The sequence below is a fragment of the Cervus canadensis genome, chromosome 3 (genome assembly GCF_019320065.1).
Source record: "Cervus canadensis isolate Bull #8, Minnesota chromosome 3, ASM1932006v1, whole genome shotgun sequence".
Lineage (NCBI taxonomy): Eukaryota > Metazoa > Chordata > Mammalia > Artiodactyla > Cervidae > Cervus > Cervus canadensis.
The window spans coordinates 9,280,149-9,300,127 of record NC_057388.1 but is presented as its reverse complement, the minus strand read 5'-3'; the positions used below and the strand labels follow the sequence as shown (position 1 = coordinate 9,300,127).

Sequence of the window (19,979 nt, the reverse complement as noted above, 5' to 3'; positions counted from 1 at the left end):
GAATAGAGAAGTGGCTGGCTGTAAATATGATATAATTTTTCTCCCAGGCCAGTTCTGAGCACCTCGCACACCACAGCACCGCAGTATAGTATGGGCCTTTGTTGGGCCTTATATTTCCCACCTGTATTTCTTTTTCTTTTTTCAGCAAGTCTGTCTTTGTGCCAACTGCTAAATAACCATAAATTTTGTTCTTATAAACCTTAATGAATGCTTGGCCAAGATGCTGTAACTATTGGCTTCTACATTGGAGCATAAATGGAAAGGAAAGAAAAAAAAAGTGCACACTGTGAAAAACTGGATAAAATGGAAAAAAAGATCACAGCAAACCCAAAGTCGCAATTTGCCTTTAATGTGAAGGAGGCCTTGTTTTCACGGTGTGGCAGCTCTCAGGGGTTTTAATCTCAAAGTAGCTGATCAATTTAAGGTAAGTGGCAGGCATTTGGCCTGGTTCCCAGGCTTTGCTTTGCTGCTCTGAGAAAAGAAAGGATTCAGTCAGACACACAGACAACAGGCATCATCAGCGGCTCCCACATTCCAAGCATTTTAACACAGATTAGGTTGGCATGATTCTACTGTTTACCGAAATCTCCTAGCTGTTGCATTTTTCCTTCTCCTTGCCACGGTTATCCAAGATGGTTTTCTCAGGTCAGGACCTTCATATGCCAAATAGCTTGCAAGGCTGCAAAGGAAAACAGAAGAGCATGGGTCAAGACGTCTGATTAAAATGCTGTTTCACTGGCTCACTGCAAAATATGAGACTGCAGACAGCAGGTAATTGAGCACTGAACTTTTTGCCTTAGGCATGCATCGAGACAGGAACTGTTTTACATGCATTCCTGAGAGGGGAAGAAAACGAAGATAATTTCTTTAACAAGGACAAACTTAATTCAGCCAGAAGTGCCCCATGGATTAGCAGGGTGACTGGTGGTTATTTTCTCTTCAGATTTTATAAGCAGGAGCCATATACATATGTTAAGCAAAATTGTAACCAATAAAGTCCATGTGTTAAACAATTTCAGATTAATTATTCTTCATTTTTTCAGAACAGTAATATTAAATGAGCTCGACAGTTCCCTTACCAATATCTTATTTTCCTAGCAAAAGTGAATTTCTTAATCCATCTGACCTGTAACCTAAGTTACATAAAATATGTATTCAGTGAATCAGACCGAAAAATACATAAAAATCATCTTCCATGTGTTTTTGACTGTATCATGCTTTTGGACAAATTTTGTATTTTTAAGTACATTTTTACTGTCTTTAAAGATACTTTGTCTTTAATATATTCAAGATGCCTCTCCCCTTACTCATCTTTATGGCAGATTTCTACATGTGTTTTTTTTCTCAGAATTTTATCAAAACAAGTAACTGATATGAATTTTTAAATATAATTTTTCTAGCTATTAAACTTTTTAAGCACAGTGTCCAAATTATTATACTTTCTAAATCCAAAATGCCTTAATGTTTCATAAATTTACATTGACATGTTTCTTCCAAAAATAATATTGTTACAATTAAGTAGTTTATGCTAAGAATGAATACTTTTTTTTTGAGGGGGGGGGAATACCTACAGCATGCAGGACCTTAGTTCCCTGACCAGGGATTGAACCTATACCCCCTGCGCTAAGAGTGCAGAGTCTTCCCTGCACCACCAGGGAAGTCCCAAGAATATATATTCCTGTCAATAAGGGTTAGCTTAGAAACTAATGCAATTATATGCATTTATTTTAATTTCAGATATTTCCCTGGTGGCTCAGACAGTACAGAATCTGCCCACAATGCAGGAGACCCGAGGATCTTCCCTGGGTCGGGAAGGTCCCCTGGAGTAGGAAATGGCACCCCGCTCCAGTGTTCTTGCATAAAGAATCCCACGGACAGGGGAGCCTGGGGGGCTACAGCTCACAGTGTCGCAAAGAGTCGGACAGGACACACACATATCGCATATGCAAGGGTGTCTTTAAAAAAAATAATATGTTTACTCATTGATTAAAAATAAAAGGGGATAAATAAGAAAACAAATTGCAGCCATCATTCTGCTCCTGCTAGATGAGTCTGAGATGTGACGTCTGGAACTGCAGTAGCCATCTTGCAACTATGCCAGGAGCTAGCCTAAGAGACCCACCTGACATGCTGAGGATGGCAGGCAGAGAAGATAAAAAGAGCATGGTTCTTAGTTAGGCCACTGAGCTACAGAACCGAAAATCCTGGGAATACCCAACTTGAGACTTCTTCTTATGTGATATAACAAATTCCCTTTCATTCAGTCAACAGTATTTATTGAGCACCTACCATGAGAGGATGCTCTAGGTACCCTATTATAGGTATTCAGAAAAAGAAAGTGTCAGTTGCTCTGTTGTGTCCAACTTTCTGTGACTCCATGAACTATAGCCCGCCAGGCTCCTCCGTCCATGGGATTTTCCAGGCAAGAATACTGGAGTGAGTTGCCATGCCCTTCTCCAGGGGATCTTCTTGACCTCGGGATCAATCTGCATTGCAGGCAGATTCTTTACCATTTGATCTACCTGAGAAGCAAGTATTTGGAATATGTCGATAAATCAAGTACACAAGAGCCCTACTCTGGCAGAAGTAACATTCCAGCTGAGATGGATAAATTAAAAACATGAATAAGAAAATACTATACTATCTTAGGAAGTACTAAGTGGGGAAATATAAAAATAGAGCATGGTGAAAAGAATCAGGACTGCTGGGATAGAGGGAACAGTTTTGGCTGAATAAAGTGAAGGAGGGCGATTTGAGCAAACACTTGTAGGAAATGAAATTTTCTTGAAGGCATAGGATGTGGGGATTTGGGGCTTTTTATTTTTCTTTTTGTTTCAAATCCACTAAATGAGGAAGAGAAGTGAAGAGATTGAGACAGAAAGAGAGAAATTGATGTTGATTTGGAATATATCTGATCCCAGTTCCAGTTCAGTTCTTCCTCATTCTTTTGAGCCACAACATTCCTTCCTCTGCTTAAGTTTAAACTGGGTTTCTGTCACTTGCCACTGAAAGGGGACAGACTAGTACATTTTAAATTGGTCACATGAACTATCTCTGCTTCTACAGACCACAGGTCCAAGTAGCTACTAGACCATAATTCCATCCTGTACGTAATGAGCTTCGTGCTTCACACTGGAGGTATCTCGGGAATGGTAGTCAGGACAGTGTGATGTTGGTCAAAGAACAGGCGAGTAAATCAATTTAACAGAATAGAGAACCCAGAAATAGACTCCCATAAATAGAGTAAACTGATTTTTGACAAAAGAACAAAGGCAAAACAGTAGAGCAAAGATAGTATTTTCAACAAATGATGTTGGAACAACATCCACATGCTAAAAGAAGAAAAGAAAGAATCCAGACAAGAACCTTACACCTTTCACAGAACCTGACGTAAAATGAATTGTATAGCTAAATGAAAAACATAAAACTATAAACTCCTAGAAGATAACATAGAAGGAAACCTAGGTGATTATGGTTGGGCATGGCAGTGACTTTTTCCACACAACACCAAAGGAATGATCCATGAAAAAAAGAATGGATAAACTCAACTTCACTGAAATTAAAAATTTCTGCTCTGCAAAATATCAGGAGAATGATAAGACCAGCCACAGATTGAAAGAAAGTACTTGTAAGAGACATACCTGATCATGGGGTTATTCTAAATATACTAAGAAGTCTTAAAGTCAACAATAAGAAAACAAGCAATCAGATTATAAAGTGGGCTAAAGATCATAACAGACACCTCACCAGAGAAAATATACAGATTGAAGAAGCTCCACAATGCATGCCCCCAGGAAAGTACAAACTGAAACAAGATAGCACCACACCACTGTTAGAATGACCAAAATCCAGAACACCGACACGAGCAAAGGCTGGTGAGGAGTTTTTCTTCATTGCTGATGAGAATGCAAAATGGTGCACTTTGAAAGACAATTAGGCAGTATCTGACAAAACTAAATGTAATCTTACCATCTGATCTAGCAATCAGCAGTTGAGTCGCTCAGTCGTGTCCAACTCTTTGCAACCCCATGGACTGCAGCACACCAGGCTTCCCTGTCCATCACCAACTCCCAAAGCTTGCTCAAACTCATGTCCATCCAGTCAGTGATGCCATCCAACCATCTCATCCTCTGTCATCCCCTTCTCCTGGCTTCAGTCTTTCCCAGCATCAGGGTCTTTTCCAGTGAGTCAATTCTTCTCATCAGGTGGCCAAAGTATTGGAGTTTCAGCTTCAGCATTAGCATCAGTCCTTCCAGTGAATATTCAAGATTGATTTCCTTTAGGATGGACTGGTTTGATCTCCTTGCTGTCCAAGGGACTCTCAAGAGTCTTCTTCAACACCACAATTCAAAAGCACCATTTCTTCAGTGCTCAGCTTTCGTTATTGTCCAACTCTCACATGCACATATGACTACTGGAAAAACCATAGCATTGACTGTATGGGCCAACCATAGCATTGATTAAAAAGCAGATGTCTCTTCTTTTTAATATGTAGTCTAGGTTGGCCATAGCTTTTCTTGCAAGGAGCAAGTGTCTTTTATTTCATGGCTGCAGTCACCATCTGCAGTGATTTTGAAGCCCAAGAAAATAAAGTCTGTCACTGTTTCCACATTTTCCCCATCTATTTGCCATGAAGTGATGGGACCAGATGCCATGATCTTAGTTTTTTGAATGTTGAATTTTAAGCCAGGTTTTTCACTCTCCTCTTTCACCTTCATCAAGAGGCTGTTTAGTTCTTCTTCATTTTCTGCCATAAGGGTGGTATTATCTGTGCATCTGGGGTTATTGATATTTCTCCCAGCAATCTTGATGCTAGCTTGTACTTTATGCGGTCTGGCCTTTCACATGATGTACTCTGAATATAAATTAAATAGGCAGGGTGACAGTATACAGCCTTGACATATTCCTTTCCCAATTTTGAACCAGTCCATTGTTCCATGTCCGGTTCTAACTGTTGCTTCTTGACCTGCACACAGATTCCTCAGGAGGCAGGTGAGGTGGTCTGGTATTCCCCTCTCTTTAAGAATTTTCCACATATTGTTGTGATCCACAGTCAAAGGCTTTAGCATAGTCAGTGAAGCAGAAGTAGATGTTTTTCTGGAACTCTCTTGCTCTTTTTCTGTGATCCAACGGATATTGGCAATTTGAGCTCTGGTTCCTCTGCCTTCTCTAAATTCAGCTTCTACATCTGGAAGTTCTCGTTTCACGTACTGTTGAAGCCTTGCTTGGAGAATTTTGAGCATTACTTTACTAGCGTGTGAGATGAGTGAAATTGTGCAGTAGTTTGAGCATTCTTTGGCACTGTCTTTGTTTGGGATCGGAATGTAAACAGACCTTTTCCAGTCCCATGGCCACTGCTGAGTTTTCCAAATTTGCTGGCATATTGAGTGCAGCACTTTCACAGCATCATCTTTTAGGATTTGAAATAGCTCAGCTGGAATTCCATCACCTCCACTAGCTTTGTTCCTCGTAATGCTTTCTAAGGCCCACTTGACTTCATACTCCAGGATGTCTGGTTCTAGATAAGTGATGACACCATCATGGTTATCAGGGTCATTAAGATCTTTTTTTGTATAGTTCTTCTGTGTATTCTTGTCACCTCTTCTTAATATCTTCTGCTTCTGTTAGGTCCATACCATTTCTGTTCTTTATTATTCTGTTCCATCTTTGCATGAAAGTATCTCTAATTTTTGAAGAAATCTCTAGTCTTTCCCATTCTATTGTTTTCCTCTATTTCTTTGCATTGATCACTTAGGAAGGCTTTCTTATCTCTCCTTGCTGTTCTTTGGAACTCTGCATTCAGATGGATATATCTTTCCATTTCTCCTTTGCCTTTCATGTCTCTTCTTTTCTCAGCTATTTGTAAGGCCTCCTCAGTCAACCATTTTGCCCTTTTGCACTTTTTCTTCTGGGGGATGGTTTTAATCATCACTTCCTATATAATGTTATGAACCTCCGTGCATAGTTCTTCAAGTACTCTATCTATCTGATCTAACCCCTTGAATCTATTTGTCACTTTCACTGTATAATCATAAGGGATTTTATTTAGGTCATACCTCAATAGTCTGGTGGTTTTCCCTACTTTCTTCAATTTAAGTCTGATTTTTGCAATAAGGAGTTGATGATCTGAGCCACAGTCAGCTCCCAGTCTTGTTTTTGCTGACTGTGTAGAGTGTCTCCATCTTCAGCTGCAAAGAATATAATCAATCTGATTTTGGTATTGACCATCTGGTGATGTCCATGTGTAGAGTCCTGTCTGTGTTGTTGGAAGAGGGTGTTTGCTATGACCAGTGTGTTCTCTTGGCAGAACTCTGATAGTGTTTGCCCTGTTCATTTTGTTCTCCAAGGCCAAAGTTGCCTGTTACTCCAGGTATCTCTTGACTTCCTACTTTTGCTTTCTAGTCCCCTATGATGAAAGGACATCTTTTTTTAGTGTTAGTTCTAGGAGGTCTTGTAGGTCTTCATAGAACCATTCAACTTCAGCTTCTTCAGCATTACTGGTTGGGGCATAGACTTGGATTACCGTGATATTGAATGGTTTGCCTTGGAAATGAACAGAGATCATTCTGTCATTTTTGAGATTGCACGCAAGTACTACATTTTGGACTCTTTTGTTGATTATGAGGGCTACTCCATTTCTTCTATGGGATTCTTGCCCACAGTAGTGGATATAATGGTCATCTGAGTTAAATTCACCCATTCTGGTCCATTTCAGTTCACTGATTCCTAAAATGTCGCTCTCCACTCTTGCCATCTCCTGTTTGACCACTTCCAATTTACCTTGATTCATGGACCTAACATTCCAGGTTCCTATGCAGTATTGCTCTTCACAGCATCACCAGTCACATCCACAACTGGGTGTTGTTTTCACTTTGGCTCAGCCTCTTCATTCTTTCTGGAGCTCTCTCTCTACTCTTCTCCGGTAGCATATTGGACACCACCAACCTGGGGAGTTCATCTTTTAGTGTCATATCTTTTTGCCCTTTCATCCTGTTCATGGGGTTCTCAAGGCAAGAATACTGAAGTGGTGTACCATTCTGTTCTCCAGTGGACCACGTTTTGTCAGAACTCTCCACCATGATCCCATCCATCTTGGGTGGCCAGCAAGCATACTCTTTGGTATTTACACAGAGAAGAGGGTAACTTAAGTTCACACAAATACCTGTACACAGATGTTTATAACAGCTTTGTTTATAATTGCCAAAACTTAGAAGCCACCAAGGTGACTTTCAGTAGGTAAATGGATAAATAAACTCTAGTATATCCAGTCAATGGAATATTATTCAGTATAAAATAATGAGCTATGAAGCCATGGAGGAGCCTTAAATGTGTATTGATAAGTGAAAGAAGTCAGTCTGAAAAGGCTACACACTATATGATTCCAAACATATGACATTCTGGAGCAGAAACTATGAAGACAGTGGTTATCAATGGTTATCAAGGGTTGAGAGGGAAGATGAAGAGAAAGACAAGAGATTTTTAGGGCAGTGAAACTACTCTGTATGATACTATAATGGGGGATAAATACCATGATTCATTTGTCAAAACCAAAAAAGTGTACAACATAAAGAGTGAAATGTAAATGTAAACTATGAACTTTAGTTACTAATAATGTATCAGTATTTGTTCATCAGTTTTCAGGAATGTGCCATATCAAATCAATGCATGATGTTAATAATAGGGGAAACTTGGTGAGTAGGGCTGAGTATATAGGAATAAAAGTTCTTTCTCTCTGCTCATTTTTCAATACGCCTAAGACTGCTTTAAACAATAAAGTCTATTTTCTTTTGGAAAAACACCATCATAGGAAAAAGTAGTCATTTAGATGTATTGTAATTTTAAAACTTCTATTCATCAAAAGAAGTTATTAAGAGAATGAAAAGGCAAGATACAAAGTAGGAGAAGATATATAATTTATGTATATAAATCACACAGATAACTCATATCCAGAGTGTATAAAGATTTCTTGTAACTCAATAAGAAAAAAATTGACTCAGTTTTTTTTAAAAGAAATCCTCAATGATATGAACAGAATTATGAAAGAGTATATGCAAATGTCAGTGAACATGAAAATGTGTTCAACATCATTAGTTATCGGGAAAATTCAAGTTGAAAACATAACAGAATATCTCTACACACATCCCAGAAGGGCTAAAATTTAAGAGGTTGATGATACAGATTTTAGGATATAGAGCAACAGAAACTCCTGGAATGCTTGAGAGTGTGAACTGGTAAAACTACTTTGGAAGTTTCGTTGCCAGTTAAATTAAGCATATGTCCACCCCGTGATTAAGCAATTCAACCCCTAGGTGTAAATCCAAAAGAAATGCATACATATGAGCATGAAAGATAATTCTCAGTACATTATTCTTAATAGCACCAAACTGGAAGCAACCCAAATGTCTATTAACAGTAGAATGGATAAATAAAGTGTGGCATGTATTGCTATGTAGCAATGTAAAGAACTATTTCTGTGTGCAACACCTATGTATGTCAAAAGATGTAACATTTAGCAACAAAAAGATTACATACTATAGAATCTCAATTATATAAAGTTCAAAAACAGGCAACCTAAATTTATGGTAAGAGAAATCTGTGTAGTGATGCCTTTGAGGCTGGGAGCACAGAGTAAGCCTCTGTAGTAATGGTAATATTCAACAGTATGATAATCAAGTTATAAACTTAAGATGTGTGCCCTTTTTGGTCCACATGTCAAATTTAGATAAGAAAATTAGATAAATATTTTGTTCAAAGTATTTATGGTTGCCTAAATCAACCAACCATAAATTAAAGCCATCAAAGTTCCTAGGTTACTTTTCATCCTATCTTTGCAATAAAGATGGAATTATTTCTTCAACATAACCAGTCAGATGGGGCCACAGTACTTGAATCTTGAAGCTAACATATAATGATCTCTCATTTATAAGACTCCAAGCTATGGCTCTTAACTCTAAGATAAATGACAAGGACTTTCTCGTATCACGTTTCACTCTTATTTAAGCAGTCCAATGTACTTCTTGTGCCCCACAAATTATTAATAATAGTAGCTAATATTTTAGGGATCCTTACCGTATACCAGTACCATAATGAACACTGGCATGCAGTAGCATATTTACAAGTCTCCTACTAACCCTAAGAGATAGATACTACTAAGCTACTTTACAGATGAGAAAATAAGGTGAGAAAACTTAATAAAATTTTCCAAGGTCATTGTATCAGTCAGTAATCTTAGTTATATTTTTTAAAAAGCCAAAAGTTGAAGCAGAAAAGAAGGTGTTAAAAGGTGACTGGATAACTCCCGCAGTTGCCAGCATGGACGGGTTGAGAACGATGCAGTCGTGGACAGTACTCCAGATCCAAGACGTGGATAGCTGCTGGTCAGCCCTGGACAGTGTGAGCTACTCTGCCCACCCTGGAACCGGACGCAGCCAGCAGGAGGACCGCCCTGCTGGAGCTTGCTGTGACTGCTGCCGGTGTAGCCGCAGGAGGATGACCCTCCGCTCCTCCTGCACCAGTCACGGGAAGAGCACACCATTCATGCCCTGGGGCAAAAAAGGGATTTATGCACACTTCTAAAATCACAGGTCCAGGGGTGGTGAGCAGGGATTTGAGCCCAGCCAGCTGGGTGCCAACATCCAGGGCCTCAGCTGCCATGCTAGGCTGCCTCCAAGTGAGTGATGGGAGTTTATCACTTTAAAGACCAGGGAAGGCAAGCAAGTATCAAAATGGCCAGCAGCACCCCATGCCACCATATCCTGTAGATCAGAAAGCGTCAGCCACTTGCTGCTTGACTAATTTAGAAAGACAGGGTAAAACTACTCATATGCAATGTGGGCTTCTGAAATCACCAAGTGCTTTAATAAAGGCAGGTCGGGAGGATCTGGCATGACAACTCATCAAGAGCCGTCGCTGCCCCATGTGGGGCCATGTGGCTGCATGCTGACTCAAACTGGTCTGGGGGGGGTGCCTCTGAATCACCAAGACCACATCCTGCCCCTCCCTCATTTTTTCCCCTGGAAGCTGCCCATCAGTTTTCTTGCTGAGATCTCCACCCAAAGCATGGGGCACAGGTATTTGCACCAAATGTCTGTGAATGTCTAAGAAGTCCCATTTTCCAGGAACATTTGGCCCTGGTTGTTTCAGTGGCATCTATGTGTGAAGTTACTATGACTAAGTGTGAAACTGATAGTCTGTGCGTGAAGACTCAGGGCTCAATTCAGGCCATTTATTTAGTTTCCACTGTGTTTTGGTGGACACACACCAGCATGTAACATCACATATACTTGCCTTCAACCATTTTTTATTGCTTATTTGACCTAAAAGAAAATTCTTAATCAAAATGCCAGCTAGATAGTAACTTGGGAGAAATATGTTCTTTTTGAGAATGGTGTCACAGACACACATTCATTATAGCCAAAGACTAAGCAGGAATCTCATCCTGCTCTGATTCATTTTGGGAAAACATGTGGTAGGCGATTCATAATCCTCGCCCATTTACTTTCAAATACAGAGTAAGAGGAAAGGGCAATTTTCTGTCTGTCTTTTCTTTTTTCTGTAAAGGCATTTTACTAAAATTAGTATCTGTTGGGGCTTTTTTGGTTTTGTTTTGTTTGGGGTTTTTTGGGTTTCCACTGAAGGTAGTAGTGGGAGTTAGGATCAGAGAGGCTGAAAAGTCATCAGTAGATGGAGGAATTTGAAAGTTCAGATGAAGGAGTCAGAACTTTACTCTGTAGGCAGCAAGTAATCCATAGAAGTTTTTAAATTTTATTTTTAAGTCAAATACAACAAATCAAAAAATGTGGAAGTCAGATGTAAATTTAATTTACAAAATGACAAGGCAAAATTTGTGCAACCAGCATATGTGACAGGATGGGGGTGGTAGCTAACATTATAGTGGTCGTCATTTTGTGATTTATAAATGTATCAAATCAACAGATTATACACGTTAAACATATACAATGGCATAAGTCAATTACATCTCAACAAAGCTGGAAATAAAAAAGAAAAGAGAAATAGAAGACTGCCAGCACCTCAGAAACTTTCTTAGTGACATTTTTTTTTTTTAATTATGAGAATACAGAAGAGCATGAAACACTTACACTCAGTTTAACATGCCATCACCGTCAAGGTCAAAAAGTCTAAGGTCAGTCACATCCTAGAGTCTCCTTGAATTTACCTTCCCCAGTCACAACTCCCTTCCTCCTCCCCCACCCACGATAATCACTAGCCTAACATTTGGGGAAATCATTTTATTTTCTTGCTTTTCTTTATGGTTTTACCCCCTAGGTATGCATCCCTAAATCAGGTAGTATAGTTTTGCCTTTTTTGAACCTAGTTTAAACAGAATCATGCTTTTTGTTTTCTTGGTTTTTTGCTTCTTTGACCCAACAGTACTTTTTGAGAGTCATCTATGTTGACATTTGTATTTAATAAGTGAAGTCGCTCAGTCGTGTCCGACTCTTTGCGACCCCGTGGACTGTAGCCCACCAGGCTCCTCCATCCATTGGATTCTCCAGGCAAGAATAGTGGAGTGGGTTGCGATTTCCTTCTCCAAATGTATTTAATAGTCCTTTGCTTTCTTTGTTGTAAATGAATTCTTTATTCGTGCTGCAGTTTTTACACAGTGGGTTGTTTCCAGCTTGGGGCTGTTTCAGGGCTATGGCATATGTGTGCATGGGTATATCTGTGCCTGTCTATAAGTATTCGTAGTATAAGGCTGAACTCAGGGAGAAAAGAATTAAGGGGGAGGGAAGGTTGGTCGGAGGCTCAATTGTATAATATTTAACATTTGAACTTGGTGATTAACAAAAGGAGTAAGAGGCAATAGATTCCTAGCAGTTCACAAGCAGAAGGTATGTTCATTTACAGTTTTCAGAGATGCTATTACATTTCCTTCTTAAAAGGCTTTGTCAATGTACACTCTTACCAAAGGCTTTGTGTGTGAATAAGGATGCCCATTCCTCTTTATTTTTGCTAACTTTTAATAGTATCCAAAATTATCAGAAAAAGTTAAGATCTCAATTTTGTTTCCCTAATTGTTAATGAGTTTGAACATTTTCATATACACTGTTGTGTTTTGTGTTGTGGTTCTTCAGTCACTCAGTTGTGTCCAAATCTCTGTGACCCCCTGGACTGCAGCACGCTAGGCTTCCTGCCCTTTACCATCTCCCGGAGTCTGCTCAGACTCATGTCAACTGAGTCAGTGATGCCATCCAACCATTTCATCCCCTGTCATCCCCTCTTCCCCCTGCCTTCAATCTTTGCGGGCATCAGGGTCTTTTCCGATGAATCGGCTCTTCACATCATGTGGCCAAAGTATTGAAGCTTCAGTTTCAACATCAGTCCTTCCGATGAATATTCAGGGTTGATTTCCTTTAGGATTGACTGGTTCAATATCCTTGCAGTCCAAGAGACTCTCAAGGGTCTTCTCCAGCACCACAATTCAAAAGCATCATTTCTTCAGCACTCAGCCTTCTTTGCGGTCCAACTCTCACATCCATATATGACTACTGAAAAAAACATAGCTTTGACAGTATGGACTTTTATCAGTAAAGTGATGTCTCTGTTTTTTTTTTTTTTTTTAATTTATTTTTTCAGTGGGTTTTGTCATACATTGACATGAATCAGCAATAGATTTACACGTATTCCCCATCCCGATCCCCCCTCCCACCTCCCTCTCCACCCGATTCCTCTGGGTCTTCCCAGTGCACCAGGCCCAAGCACTTGTCTCATGCATCCCACCTGGGCTGGTGACCTGTTTCACCATAGATAATATACATGCTGTTCTTTTGAAACATCCCACCCTCACCTTCTCCCACAGAGTTCAAAAGTCTGTTCTGTACTTCTGTGTCTCTTTTTCTGTTTTGCATATAGGGTTGTCGTTACCATCTTTCTAAATTCCATATATATGTGTTAGTATGCTGTAATGTTCTTTATCTTTCTGGCTTACTTCACTCTGTATAATGGGCTCCAGTTTCATCCATCTCATTAGAACTGATTCAAATGAATTCTTTTTAATGGCTGAGTAATATTCCATGGTGTATATGTACCACAGCTTCCTTATCCATTCATCTGCTGATGGGCATCTAGGTTGCTTCCATGTCCTGGCTATTATAAACAGTGCTGCGATGAACATTGGGGTGCACGTGTCTCTTTCAGATCTGGTTTCCTCAGTGTGTATGCCCAGAAGTGGGATTGCTGGGTCATATGGCAGTTCTGTTTCCAGTTTTTTAAGAAATCTCCACACTGTTCTCCATAGCGGCTGTACTAGTTTGCATTCCCACCAACAGTGTAAGAGGGTTCCCTTTTCTCCACACCCTCTCCAGCATTTATTGCTTGTAGGATGTCTCTGTTTTTTAATGTCCTATCTACTTTTGTCATAGCTTTTCTCCCAAGGAGCAAGTGTCTTTTATTTCAAGGATACAGTCACCATCCACCGTGATTCTGAAGCCCAAGAAAATAAAGTCTGTCACTGTTTCCACATTTTCCCCATCTATTTGCCATGAAGCGATGGACCACATGCCATGATCTTAGTTTTTTGAATGTTGAGTTTTAAGCCAGGGTTTTCACTCTCCTCTTTCACCTTCATCAAGAGGCTCTTCAGTTCTTCTTCATTTTCTGCCATAAGGGTGGTATTATCTGTGCATCTGAGGTTATTGATATTTCTCCCAGCAATCTTGATGCTAGCTTGTACTTTATGCGGTCTGGCCTTTCACATGATGTACTCTGAATATAAATTAAATAGGCAGGGTGACAATATACAGCCTTGACATATTCCTTTCCCAATTTTGAACCAGTCCATTGTTCCATGTCCGGTTCTAACTGTTGCTTCTTGACCTGCATACAGGTTTCTCAGGAGGCAGGTGAGGTGGTCTGGTATTCCCCTCTCTTTAAGAATTTTCCACATATTGTTGTGATCCACAGTCAAAGGCTTTAGCATAGTCAGTGAAGCAGAAGTAAATGTTTTTCTGGAACTCTCTTGCTTTTTCTGTGATCCAACGGATATTGGCAATTTGAGCTCTGGTTCCTCTGCCTTCTCTAAATCCAGCTTGTACATCTGGAAGTTCTCATTTCATGTGCTGTTGAAGCCTCGCTTGAAGATTTTTGAGCATTACTTTGCTAGCGTGTGAGATGAGTGCAATTGTGCAGTAGTTTGAGCATTCTTTGCAATTGCCTTTCTTAGGGATTGGAATGAAAATGGACCTTTTCTGGTCCCGTGGCCACTGCTGAGTTTTCCAAACTTGCTGGCGTATTGAGTGCAGAACTTTCACAGCATCATCTTTTAGGATTTGAAATAGCTCAGCTGGAATTCCATCACCTCTACTAGCTTTGTTCCTAGTAATGCTTCCTAAGGCCCACTTGACTTCACACTCCAGGATGTCTGGTTCTAGGTAAGTGATCACACCATTGTGGTTATCTAGGTCATTAAGATCTTTTTTTGTATAGTTCTTCTGTGTATTCTTGTCACCTCTTCTTAATATCTTCTGCTTCTGTTAGGTCCATACCGTTTCTGTTCTTTATTATTCTGTTCCATCTTTGCATGAAATGTTCCCCTGATATCTCTAATATTCTTGAAGAAATCTCTAGTCTTTCCCATTCTGTTGTTTTCCTCTATTTCTTTGCATTGATCACTTAGGAAGGCTTTCTTATCTCTCCTTGCTGTTCTTTGGAACTCTGCATTCAGATGGGTATATCTTTCCTTTTCTCCTTTGTCTTTTGCATCTCTTTCTTTTTCAGCTATTTGTAAGGCCTCCTCGGTCAACCATTTTGCCTTTTTGCATTTCTTTTTCTTGGAGGTGGTTTTGATCACCGCCTCCCGTACAGTGTTACAAACCTGCATCCGTTGTTCTTCAGGCACTCGTCTGTCAGATCCAATCCCTTGAATCTATTAGTCACTCCCACTATTTGTGTATGTACTACCTATTCATATTCTTTGCTCATTTTTCTATCAGCCGTTTCATGACTTTCTTCTTGATTGGGAGAACTCAATAAATTTTGAGTATTAATCCCTTTATTATCCCTATTGTAGATAATATATTTTACCTGTCCATTGTCTCTCTTTGTTCACAGTCTTTCACTGAACATAAATTTTTAATTTGTATATATGATGACTTTGAGCTGTCAACAGTATCCAGTTATTCAACCATATGCTAATCTTGGTTTTGCTGTAAAAGTATTTTAAGATGCAATTAAAGACCCTAATCAGTTGACTTTAAGTAAGGGAAATTATCGTGGACAATTGGTGGGGTGGGTGAGGGGAGGGTGTTGCTGATTCAATCAGTTGAAAAGCCTTAAAAGCAGAACAGAGGCTTTTTCCAGAAGGAGAAAATATAGTTCCAGTCTACTTGTGATGTTCTCTTCCTGAAGATCTGCTTTACTGATTTAAAATTTTCTTAGTCAACATCCCAAATTATACACACACACACCTACATGCTTTTCCACTTCTCAGGTTGAACTCTGAGTGATACAGTGTAGAAGTCTTACATGGCCTGTTCATTTCGTTTATAGCATTCAGGTTTCATATCTTACTGAGCTAGGCTTCATACTAAGATGTGTGTAAATCATGTTCATGCAGCATTGGTTCAGTTCAGTCGCTCACTCGTGTCTGACTCTTTGCGACACCATGAATTGCAGCACGCCAGGCCTCCCTGTCCATCACCAACTCCCAGAGTTTACTCAAACTCATGCCCATCGAGTCAGTGATGCCATCCAGCCATCTCATCCTCTGTCGTCCCCTTCTCGTCCTGCCCCCATTGGTAGTAATGGCTAAAAACTGAAAAGTCCTTCTTTACTCCTCTTTGCCATTCTTTACCCATCTAGAGGGTAAATAAGCTGGAAGTATATTTTCCAGCTGCCTTTTTATGTAAAAAACTAATATCCCACAACACATTAATAAAAGATTAAAATCACATGGTTGTCACAGCAGATGCAGAGAAAACACTTAACAAAATTCAACATTCATTCATGGTAAAAGCTATCCACAAAATTGGTATAGAGGGAATATACCTCAATATAATAAAGTCTATTTATGGCAAACCCACAGCTAACATCATACTTAATGATGAAGAGCTGAAAGTTTTACCTCTAAGATCAGGAACAAGACAGTGAAACCCACTCTCACTACTTTTATTCAACATAGTATTGCAAGTCCTGACCATAGCAATCAGACAAGAAGAAGAAAGGAAAGGTATCCAGATTAGAAAAGATGTAAAATTGTCACTATTTTCAGATAATACAATTCTATATACTGAAAAATCCTTAAGAACCACCAGGGAACTGTTAAAACTAATGAATGAATTCAGTAAAGATGCAGAATCCAAAATTAGTATTCAGAAATCTGTTGCATTTTGATACACTAGTAATGAGCTATCACAAACAGAAATAAAAACAATTCCATTAAAATTAAATATAAAATACCTGGGAATATTATATTTTACCAAAGAAGTGAAAGATCTGTGCTCTGAAAACTATAAGATATTAATGAAAGAAACTGAAGATGACACAAATCAATGGAAAGACATACCGTGCTTAGGGATCAGAAGAATTAATGTTGTTAAAATGTCTGTAATTCCCAAAGCCATGAACAGATTCAATGCAACCCCTATCAAAATATCAATAGCATTTTTCCCATAGCTAGAGTAAAAAAATTAAAATTTTTTAATGGATCTACAAAGATCCTGAAAAACCAAAGCAATCTTGAGAAAGAAGAACAAAGCTGGAAGTATCACCACATTTCCAGACTTCAAATTATACTGGGAAGCTACAGTAATAGCAGTGAGGTACTGACACAAAAAAGAGACACGTAGATCAGTGGAACGGAATGGAGAGCCCAGAAAAAAAAAGTTACACACATGGTCAATTAATCGGTGACACAAGAGGCAAAAATATTAAATGGGTAAAGAAGACAGCCTCTTCAATAGCTGGTGTTGGGAAAACTGGATAGCTACTTGTAAAAGAATGAAACTAGACCATTCCTCAGACCATGTACAAAAGTAAACTCAAAATGGATGAAAGACGTAAATGTAAGACCTGAAACAATTAAAACTCACAGAAGAAAACTCTGAGTTTTCTTAATTAATATCTCTTTCATATTAATCTTAACAGTGTATTTTGGATCTGACTTCTCAGGCAAGGGCAACAAAAGCAAAAATAAACAAATGGAACCAAATCAGCCTACTGAATGGGAGAATATATTTGCAAACGCCATGTGTGATAAGGGGTAATATCCAAAATGTTGGAGGGAATAATGAAATGTTTTGGAATTAGTAGTGTTGGTTGTGCTATTCTGTGAATACACTGAAAACCACTGAATCAGTTCAGTTCAGTTCAGTGGCTCAGTCGTGTCCGACTCTTTGCGACCCCATGAATCGCAGCACGCCAGGCCTCCCTGTCCATCACCAACTCCCGGAGTTTACTCAAACTCACACCCATCGGGTCAAGTAATGCCATCCAGCCATCTCATCCTCTGTCGTCCGCTTCTCCTCCTGCCCCCAACCCCTCCCAGCATCAGGGTCTTTTCCAGTGAGTCAACTCTTCGCATCAGGTGGCCAAAGTACTGGAGTTTCCGCTTAAGTAGGTGAAGTGTACGAATATGAACCATGTCACAATAAAGTTGTTATTAAAATTAAGTTAAAGACTGGATGGCAGAAATAGTACCTAGCCATACCCCTACAGGCAGTGGAATGGGATAACAATAAAGATGCTCTGTTGTTGGATATGTGGAAACAGTTAACTCTGACAGCCAGCTCTTTATTGTATAAAGCTCAAAGATTTCCAAATTTCTCTCCTCTAGCCCGAAGCCTCAAATTGAATTTAATATAGCACAATTCAGTATAACCAAAGCTTTGGATCATTCTCTGGGAGTTTTCGCAGACTAGAAGACTGAACAAGATCATGCATAAAAATCAGGGGTGGGCTAGTTTTTTGGACAGACGTACTAGACAAGCTAAAAGGCAAGAAATCTCAAACAGTTGCAGTCTCTGAATTGCAGCTGTACCTGCAAAGCCAGACAGGTTCCACACGTGCTTCCCACTGAAAAGATGGCCCATCAGGAGTAATGATGGTGTGCCTACTGTGGGCCACACACCGTGCTCGCTGCTGGAGATGAAACAGTGAGCAAGGCAGTTTCTCTGCTTCTGAGAAGTTCCCAGTGAAATGAAAACCAATAGCTGACAGATAAATGCTATAATGGAGGTCCGCAGGAAGTGCCGTGGGAGCAGCGCGGGGGCGCAGCTGACTGTAGGAGTAATGCTGAGAACAATTCTTGTGAAGGTGACCTACCTGCCGGGTCTTGGAAAATGAGCAGAAAATGCCTGCAGTGCCCTCTAGGTATTTTTATGCATATAAAATTCTTGTTATGCTATTATACAGTGTTTACATATACCATTATCTAAAAATGAAGCAGAACCAAATCAATACCAAAAAGGCACTAAATACTCCAAAAAGCTATTCAGAGAATAATAGACACGTGTATGTGGTTTGAGACATTTACAGGCATTCTTTATCCTGCATTCTTTTTAGTAAGAACACAGATAAGTAACAAAATAATCTATTGTCGACCCTAATTTATCTGCTAATCATTAAGGCTTTTCTGCTCTGTTTTGCATTATCAAACAACAGACTCATTTCTGTATGAAAGACTGGGCTGAACCATAAAATCCCTTAATTGTAGAAACAAGCAACTCCAGTGTGTCCTCTGTGCATCTCGCGTTTAGGCCTGGCTGTGTTTAGTTACTCCTGGTCTAAGTTTTTTCTTTTCTTAAAATAGTTTAGAAGGATTTTCCACAACTTTCCCTCATAATCTATCTTCTGTCGTCTGTGGTCTCAGCTGTCAGCTGTTAAGTGAAACAAAGTGGAGTTCTAATGTGCAATTACAAACGAAAACAAACTGGCAACCCAAAAGAATACTCAAAAGCTATGGGCATGGGATTTCTCAAAAGCTTGAATTCCTCTGAAATTGGAGCTTATCAGCAAATGGCCTGTGAACTCATTTTGGCCCTCAAATATTTTAAATACTCCATCTCTGAATGAGCAAAGGGTTTTTATCTCAATATTTGTCAAGCAATTGCAAAGACACCCTACCATTTGATTTCCAGGCTGCCATCTCCCATTGTGTTAAAACTGCAATTTTTGCTGTCAGTTTGGTGGGAAAAGGGCAGAATCATGATATCAGGAAGAAAAGTTTTACTTTAGGAAAAAATAAAAAACTTTCCCCTCACAAAAGAGAATTTCCTTTTTTTCCATCCTTGGTCTTTACTGCAAATGTCTTAGCAGTCAACAGACACTCTTTCTCACCCACTATGCCTGGTTATGGGGCTTCCCAGATGGCACAGTGGTAAAGAACCCACCTGCCAATGCAGGAGACACAGGTTCAACCCCTGGGTGGGGAAGATCCCTTGGAGTAAGAAGGAGTAACCCACTTCAGTATTCTTGCCTGGAAAGTTCCATGGATGGAGAAGCTGGGCAGGCTACAATCCATGGGGTTGCAAAAGATTTGGACATGATTGAGTGCATGCACACATGCACACACACACACAAACACACATGATTGAGCGCGTGCACACACACACGCCCCATGCGTGTGCGTGGGCATACACACACACCCACCCACCCCTACCTGGTTACACTTTAAATTAGCCAAATAGATTTTCTGCTTACATTTGTGGATTCTCTGTTTTTGTGTAGCTAACAGCGTGACAGATTTTGTTTGCTATTCATTAAGCATGACTTTACTTTTTTAGAATTTTTTATTGGAATATAGTTAATTTATGTTCAATGTTGTGTTCATTACAGGTGCTCAGTAACATGAATCAGCTACCAGTTCAGTTCAGTTCAGTCGCTCAGTCCTGTCCGACTCTTTGCAGCACACCAGGCCTCTCTGTCCATCACCAACTCCCGGAGTCCACCCAAACCCATGTCCATTGAGTCGGTGATGCCATCCAACCATCTCATCCTCTGCCGTCCCCTTCTCCTCCTGCCCC

General features: G+C 39.8%; 1 protein-coding gene across 1 annotated transcript in view; it reads right to left on the bottom strand.

The window, feature by feature from the left end:
• Positions 1-328: 328 nt before the first annotated feature.
• The window catches only part of LOC122438924 (proline-rich protein HaeIII subfamily 1-like), an 89,244-nt gene continuing 69,593 nt past the window's right edge, over positions 329-19,979 (bottom strand). Inside the window, exons 4-5 of the mRNA XM_043464238.1 lie at positions 581-679; positions 329-471 (exon numbers count right to left, since the gene is read on the bottom strand). The gene's annotated coding sequence lies outside the window, so the exon portion shown is untranslated. The remainder of the gene's footprint in view (positions 472-580; positions 680-19,979) is intronic.